Source organism: Mytilus californianus, unplaced genomic scaffold (genome assembly GCF_021869535.1).
Source record: "Mytilus californianus isolate M0D057914Y unplaced genomic scaffold, xbMytCali1.0.p SCAF_14, whole genome shotgun sequence".
Lineage (NCBI taxonomy): Eukaryota > Metazoa > Mollusca > Bivalvia > Mytilida > Mytilidae > Mytilus > Mytilus californianus.
Window position 1 is genome coordinate 202213 of NW_026262626.1, and position 6316 is coordinate 208528.

The following is a 6316-nucleotide window of genomic DNA, read 5'->3' on the forward strand; positions in this document are numbered from 1 at the left end:
TTAAAGAGTAAAGAAATTTTCTTGTACTTAATGTCATTGTGTCTTCCTTGAGGTACCAATTTGTTATTCCACTTATGGAGATTAAAAAAGAGTGGTGAACTATTTCAAACTCATCACATATGTATGTGCCAGTCGTCAATCTGGAACATCGTCAGTATTTCTAAGAGTTATATCTCTAATGTTTTTTGTAGTTTTTTGAGAATTTTGTTTGGTTGTCATATCTCTGATTGTCTATGGAATTAAGTCGTAACGTGTTTAGACACGGAGTGATTTATAACTTGACATTATGCATAGGAATCAGTTTATCGTAGAAGACTATTAAATAACCTCTTGATAGGTTTGTTTTGTTTATATCGCTGGGTTGCAGTACCACTAAGGTAAACCCAACATCTCCTTTTGTTCATATAGAGGTATTAGATCTTGATAAACACACCAATGACAGCGGTAAAAATGGTAAAGTATGTTTTTGGCTCAAGTGAGTAATGCATTTAATGATTTTTTTCCTAATTTTCGGAGCACATTGCTTTTTCGTTTTTATCATTTTTCATCATTTTTTGTATAGAACTTTGTTATCATCAATACTTAAGTATGAGCTCGATTATGAAATAAACAAAATGTGTGATTGCAAAACAAAATTTTGTGAGTAGGATCTGTTAAATAGAGGTGTGTAGTCGACTTCTTAATATAGTTATTCCTTTTAATACCGATGTTTACCCATTTGTGCTTTAATACAAATAAGACCAATATGTGCTTCAACGTTAGTTACCATTGTTTAACCTCCTCAAATATACAACATAGCTCTAAACACAAAATCGCTGATCGAGGAAAGTAAGAAAGCAATGGAACAATCCGATAATGATTCAAATATGAATAAAATCTTAATGATCCTTGAAAGAATAGATGTGCGGCAACAGAAATTAGAGGATAAGCTCGCTAAGATAGATGAAATGAATGGCTCGCTTAGTCAAATGTGCAACAAAATCACCGAAATTGAAACATCGATATTAAATTTAATCAAAAGAAATTCACTTATTGAAAAAAGTGTGGAAGACATAGGAGGGTTGCTTGACACTGTCGTTGAAAGGTGTACGAGCAACAAAAAAGAAATCGAGAATATGAAGAGAAGAAACACAGAAATTGAAAGACAAATAGAAAATGACAATCTGAAAGAAAATTTTAAACAAATAGAACACAGCCTTCTAGATTTAAGGTGCAGATCAATGAAAAACAATCTAATTTTCTCAGGACTAGGTTTTCAACAAAATGGAAACTGTGAAGAAAAGCTTCGACGCTTTATGCACAACGAACTCGGAATAGAATTTCATGTAGAACTTGGAAATGTCCATAGATTTGGCAAGCCAGGACTTAATGGCACAAAGCCTATTGTGGCAAAGTTTTTATACAGAAAAGAACTAGAAGCGGTGCTTAGAAACACAAACAAATTAAAAGGAAAGAGCTTTGGAGTTAATGAACAATTCCCGGAAGAGATTGAAACTCGGCGGAAAAAATTGTACCCGGTTCTTAAAAAAGCTAGACAAGAAGGGAAACAAGTTAAGTTGGTCCGAGACAAACTATTTATTAATGGAAAACAATATCAAAGTACAGAAGAAGAACAGAATATAGCATCTGAATACAGAGGGGCCCTATTGAAAAACAATCAAGAGCAAAGTGGTGCAAGTCATCCAATACCACCTAGACCGTTTAAACGAACGCGTACACAATCCTCCGATACGAACAATGAAGAAAACGAATATGTGTAGGACAACGCCGCTACAAGAGTTAAGGTTACTTCTGAACTTTTAAACTATGAACCTGGGGGGCTACAATTGTCTTGTATTAATGTGTGTGGCTTAAAATCTAAATTGACTATTCCCGAATTCATTGAAACTATTCAAAAATACGATATTCTGGTATGTATTGAATCAAAAATTGATGAATTTGATATGCTATCTTTGCCCGATGGGTATCTTTCTTTTTCAAAATGTAGAAAAAATTTCAAGAAAAAATCTGGTGGCATCTCGGTCATATATAGTACACTAATAGAAAGAAATATCAAGTTCATCAAAACCGACTGTGAATTTGTTCAATGGATGCAACTAAAAAATATTTCAAACCAATCAAACATGTCGATCGGATGTGTTTATATACCACCAGAAAATAGCAGATATGCATCAAAAGATGCTTTTGAGGAAATAGAAAGGGAGATGGTAACACTTAGAAATGATGAACAGTTGTGTTCATTAATTGGTGATTTTAATACCAGAACTGGAACCCTTTTGGATTTTGTCGTTCCAGATGAAAATTTGGTAGAGGTCTTAGACGATGAAATAACCGATTTTTTATATGATTACCAAAATTTAATTTCATTAAAGATTCCACTAAAAAGATGTTCAGAAAATAAAATGCGTCCAAACACTCAGGGTTATAAATTAGAAAGTTTTGTAAGAGAAATAATTTGTATATTACAGGGGGTAGGACTGGATCGGATAAGGGTATAGGTAAGGCTACTACGAAAGACAACAGTTTAAATGACTATTTTATTGTCTCGTCAAACCTTTTTAAGCGTATTGAAGAGTATAAGATTATTCCTTTTGATGCATTATTCTCAGATGTACATAACCGCATTCATGTCAAACTCACAACAGAGGTCACTACTATAGAAAAAGAAAAACGTTCACATAAAAGGAAGTCAATAAAATGGATTGAAAAGGATAAACACAAATTCATCGAAAATGTAAGAAAGAACGAGGAAAAAGTTCTTGATTTGTGTAATGAAATAGAATCCTTCAAAAACGATAATAATGATATAAACAGAGTTATAACTAGTTTAACAAATTTTTACTCGCAGGCAGCTAAGGATTCTTTTGGAACCTTTGCTAATAATAATCCGATTAAAAAAACTCATGGGGCCAAAAAAAAGGAATAAACCATGGTTTAATAAATCATGTCAGCTGAAAAGAAAACAATTTCACTCGGCAAAATATAAATATAATAAACAGAAAAGTATAAATAATAAGAAGTCACTGAAAAGAGCAAGTAATGAATACAAAAAAAGAAATAAACAAATGTTTTCAAAATTATCAGTTGAAGACAGAAAAAGAGCTTCGTAATATATCAACAAATAACCCGAAAGAATTTTGGAAAGTTTTAAATAGATTTTCTCCGAAACAACAAAAAGGAAAGTCCAATTTCACTAGAAGTAATGTATGCACATTTTAAAAAGCTTAACGAAAGTGTGGCAATTGAAGAGGAAGAGTTTCAATTACCTAATCTAGAGTAAAATGAGTTCGACGAAATTTTAAATGGGCCTATTACCGAGGACGAAATTATCAAAGTCATTAAAAATTTAAAAAAATAACAAAGCCGCTGGATATGATGGAATAAGAAACGAGTTTATTAAAAATTCCATGTCTGTATGTTTACCTCTTTACGTGAAATTGTTCAATTTTGTATTCGACACAGGGATCATACCCGAAATCTGGTCAATGGGAATAATTAATTCCATTTATAAAAATAAGGGAGCTCTTAAAGATCCAGACTCGTATCGAGGTATTACACTGGTATCATGTTTAGGTAAAGTATTTACAGCTATACTAAATAACAGACTAGACAAGTTTGCACAAGAAATAGAATTACTTTCAAAATGCCAAGCGGGATTTAGGAAAGGTCACTCCACACTTGATAATATATTTAGTTTATACTGTTTGATTCAACTTTATTTAATCTCTGGAAAGCGTTTATTCTGTACATTTGTAGATTTCAAGAAAGCCTTTGATACTGTGTGGAGGGTAGGACTGTGACAAAAGCTTATTTCTAGTAACATAACAGGCAAAATATTTAACTCTATTTATAACCTCTATTCTAATGTCAAATCATATGTAAGACATAACGCGAGTTGTTCAAATTTCTTTCCGTGCGAAATTGGAGTTAGGCAAGGTTAAAACTTATCACCCTTTCTTTTTTCTCTTTTCCTTAATGATCTTGGAAATAATTTTATTCAGCATGATATAACAGGTTTAGAAAAGGTAAATGAATGTTGTATAAATGAACTAGGCATGTATATTCGAATTTTCTTGTTATTATATGCTGATGATACAATATTATTGGCAGAATCAGCTAACGATTTACAAATAATGTTAAACAAGTTTGATGAATACTGTACTGACTGGAAACTAAATGTAAACATTGATAAGACAAAAGTAATGGTGTTTGAGAAGGCGAAGCGTAAAAGAAATATGAGATTCATGCTAAGGGGCGAGGAGTTACAGCTCACCGACAGTTATACAAAAAATGTAATTACCTGGGATTATTAATAAGATACAATTTAATTTTAATTTATCAAAGAAAAAACTTGTTGAACAATCACAAAAAGCACTGTATGCATTATACTTTAAGTTAAGAAATGTAAACATCCCTTCAGATCTGCAGTTTCGACTATTTGATTGTATGGTCGCTCCAATTTTACTTTATGGGTCGGAAATTTGGGGTCATGAAAATGTCGACATGATTGAAAAGGTGCACTTAAGTTTCCTAAAAAGGGTCTTGAATGTTAGATCAACAACACCAAATTATATGGTCTATGGGGAAACTGGCAGATTTCAATTAAAAAATTGATATCAAAACTAAATTACTATGCTTTTGGTCAAGGCTAGTGCAAAGCGGTAGTAACAAATTATCTGGGATTTTGTATCAGTTAATGTATAACTTACATAACTCAGGCCAATACTCATTTAAATGGTTAACTTCCCTGAAACAAATTTAAGATGATACAGGATTTTCTTTTGTCTGCAATGCACAGGGTTATATCAAAAGTTCGGATATTAAAAAAGAAATAAAACAGAGATTGGTTGACCAATTCGGACAGAGTCTATCTGCTGATATGACAAACTCAGCTTGAGGTGTGTTTTATGCTTCATACAAAACAATGTTTTACTGAGAGCCATATTTACTCAATCTTAAAGTGGCAGATCGATACATCTACAGTAAATTTAGATGTTCAAATATTAAAATCCCTATCGAAGTTGGTCGGTGGAAAAATACACCAAGAGAAAATCGTATATGTTGTCACTGCGATTCAAATACAATTGGTGACGAATATCATTATTTTTTTGTATGTTCCAATAAACAAATTATGTCTTTAAGAGAAAGGTATATACCTACATATTACACAAAAAATCCTTCCCAATTGAAATTTACTGGTCTATTATCACACTGTAACGTGCCAGTGCTAACAAAAGTGTGCATGTTTCTAAGACATATTGAAAAAATATTTTCATAATTCATAGCATATTACAATAACTTCATATCCACGTTGCAATTAAGAATTCTGCAAACAAATCAACCAAATATGGTATATTTCAGTTTTATTGTATGATATCACTTATTTATTTATTGTGTGTCTTGCTTGTAAATGTATAAGTATATATGTAATTGTTAATGTATAATTGTTATCCTTTTGTAGCACCATACGTGTGCCTAAGTTGTAATAAATTGTCTTGTCTTGTCTTGTCAAGCTTTAACACTATTGCTTAAAATTGTCTAAATTCAAATTTTTCAAAAGAAAAAAGAAAAAAAAAAATTGGTCCAGGTGGGAAGTGAGAAAAATGTTTGATTTCTTGAAAATGAAGGGTGGGGTATTCAACAGGGATGTCTAGGTATGTTATCGAATTCTTTTTTATTTGTATTTTTATTAAAGTAATAAAAAAAAACGGGTGTCCCACGAAGATGAATGGTCGGTACCTCAAGAAAATCGTTCTATTGATTTGGAGAACTTTGAGAGTTCTAAAGATGTCATGATTTCGTTGGCTAAAACAGCGTAACAATAGGTGAAAAAAATTTTTGAAATCTATTGATTGTTGATTGATAAACGTACAGTAGCAAATATTTCATGCATGTTCAGGACGAGAACAAATTCACAATAAAACAATAGGTAGGTCCTGTTATAAAGGCCGTCCGAGATTAAGATGGACATGACTGAGTACTTGTACATGCCGCATAGCATAACGGACGCCTTAATTTGGCAAGAGTTTTATGACCAATCGGAAGAAGATCTTAGTAACCTGATATACATTCCCCTGTCACACATGAGGTGATTTTGCAAATGAATAGTGTGGACTGGTATTATCTGTAAAAATAACCTTGTCCACGACATGATGAAAATGAATAGTTTGTCCTACAAAATGCAGGACTTTGCAAGAAAAAGTTACATACAAAACGTGAAAATAATTTTCGCGCTAAAAATAAATTAGCCGTACCATCAATCGGTGTAAAATGAATATACTATCAGCAAAAAATCCCCCTCCATCTAAAAATCAAA